The sequence below is a fragment of the Colobus angolensis genome, unplaced genomic scaffold, assembly GCF_000951035.1.
Source record: "Colobus angolensis palliatus isolate OR3802 unplaced genomic scaffold, Cang.pa_1.0 Scaffold282, whole genome shotgun sequence".
NCBI lineage: Eukaryota > Metazoa > Chordata > Mammalia > Primates > Cercopithecidae > Colobus > Colobus angolensis.
In genome coordinates, this window is record NW_012116066.1 from 203,779 (window position 1) to 206,223 (window position 2,445).

Below are 2,445 nucleotides of genomic sequence, written 5' to 3' on the forward strand. Positions count from 1 at the left end.
TCTTGGCTCACTGCAACCTCTACCTCCAGGTCCAATGATTCTTCTGCCTCAGCCTCCCACATAGCTGGGATTATAGGCACCCTCCACTGCGCCCAACTAATTTCTATATTTTTCTTAGATATGGAGTTTCACCATGTTGGCCAGGCTGGTCTCAAACTCCTGACCACAAGTGATCTGCCCACCTTGGCCTCCCAGAGTGCTGGGATTACAGAGGTGCCATGCGTCTGGCCGAAGCTTTCCAGTTAGAGCACAAACAGGATTAATTTTTTTCCTTGCAGATTGATGTGGATGACCTGCTGCTGCAGGCTTCATATTCAACATCGTCTTGTCCCTTCTTACAAGTTATCCATTTGTAAACTGCTGATCTCTTTAGGGGCATTGTCCTCATAAACTTTGGGTAAAGCATCAGTGATTTTACCGTTCTTCCACCCAAACTTCATCTTAAATTTTGTGTTTGTTCTTCCTTCAATTTTAGCAGAATCCATTTTGCTCTGATAGGGGCTCTTTTCAAACTGATGACTTCTCCTTTTTAATGCCACAAAGTAGATCCTGTCGAGATATTTTTGACGAGTTAGTAGCAGTTTATTTTGGTACCAAAAGATTTTGCAATCCATGCATAGTTTCTTGATAATACACATTTTCTGTGGACTTTTTGAAGACTTCTCATATGGCTGTTGATAAGATTGGGCTCTGCGCCCACACCCAAATCTCATCTTAAATTGTAATTCTCATGTGTCAAGGGAGGAGCTTGGTGGGAGGTGATTGGATTCAGGGTCGGGGGGCAGTTTCCCACATGCTTATTTCGTGATAGTAAGTCTCACAAGGTCTGATGGTTTTAAACAAGGCAGTTTTTCCTATGCTCGCACTTCACCTCTAGTCTGCTGCCATATAAGACGTGCCCACTTCCCCTTCTACCATGATTGTAAATTTCCTGAGGCTCCCCCAGCCATGTGAAACGGTGAGTTAATTAAACCTTTTCTCTTTATATATTACCCATTTTCAAGCATTTCTTTCTACCAGTGGGGAAAACAACTAATACAGCTATGAAAGAAATGGAGATACATAGGTTAATGGTTTTAATGAAGCATCATTTTAAGTATGAGAAAGTAAGTTTAGAAGCCAAAAGGAAAGCTCTAGAAGGATGAATAGTCAAGAGAAAGAGGCAGTGAATACTGTAGGCTTCCTTCAAAGGCAGGTGAAAATGGTAGCCAAGGTAGAGGTTAGAGGAGAAACAGTGCTCCTGAACCATGAGGTGTGAGTTGACATTGCCTGTTTGTCTATCCTGTTGCTAGCCATCTCAAGGCCATTTTCATGTCAGCAACTCCCTCTTTTGTTCTCCTTGCCTTGCCTGTCCAGCTCTGGGTAAACCACCCATCCCCACCCCACCCTCTTAAATTTCTTCCACTCGCTGATTCATTTAGCAAACATGTACCAATCACTGACTATGTGCCAGGCCCTGGAGGTCAAGGATTCAAATAAATCCTTGTGCATATCGAACTCATGTTTCAGTGTTGGCAAGAGACAAATAGCCATAATCAGATCATGATGCACAATGTCAGAAGGGTCGTAGTAGCACTGGGTGTTGTGGGAGCCTCCTGCCCCTAAGCTGCAAGTGATCCTGGAGAAAACCCTTCAAGGAGATCAACTGGTGAAACCACAGGAGGGCCCTCCCTCCTGCTAAGCAATTTTTAAAATCCATCTTGAATTGATATCCTTTCCTCAGCACCACCTTTCTTCTTCTAATTTGCTGCCTTGTTCTCCTTTCTTGTTGCAGGCAAGAGGGGTGAGGGCCACTTCCTCATAAAGCATAATTTCATGTCCTTAATAACTATAGACTGGGCACAGTGGCTCATGCCTGTAATCCCAGCACTTTGGGAGGCCGAGGCAGGTGGATCACTTGAGGTCAGCAGTTGGAGACGAACCTGGCCTAAATGGTGAAACCCTGTCTCTACTAAAAATATAAAAATTAGCCCAGCATGGTGGCATGCACCTGTAGTCCTAGCTGCTTGGGAGACTAAGGCGGGAGAATTGCTTGAGCCTGGGAGGCAGAGGTTGCAATGAGCCAAAATGGCACCACTGCACTCTAGGCTGGGCAGCAAGAGTGAAACTTATCTCAAAAAAAAAAAAGAAAAGAAAAGAAAGAAATAGGCCAGGGATGATGGCTTATGCAGGTAATCCTAACTTTTGGGAGGCCAAGGCGGAAGGATCATTTAACTTCAGGAGTTCGAGACCAGCCTGGATAACATAGGGAGCCCCCATTTCTATTAAAAATTTTAAAACTTAGCCCAGTGTGGTAGAGCGTGCCTGCAATCCCAACTACTAGGGAGCTGAGGTGGAAGGATCGCTTGAGTCTGGAATGTCAAGACTGCAGTGAGCCCTGATCTTGCCACTGGCACTTCAGCCTGGGTGACACAATGAGACCATGTCGCCAAAAAAAAAAAAAAA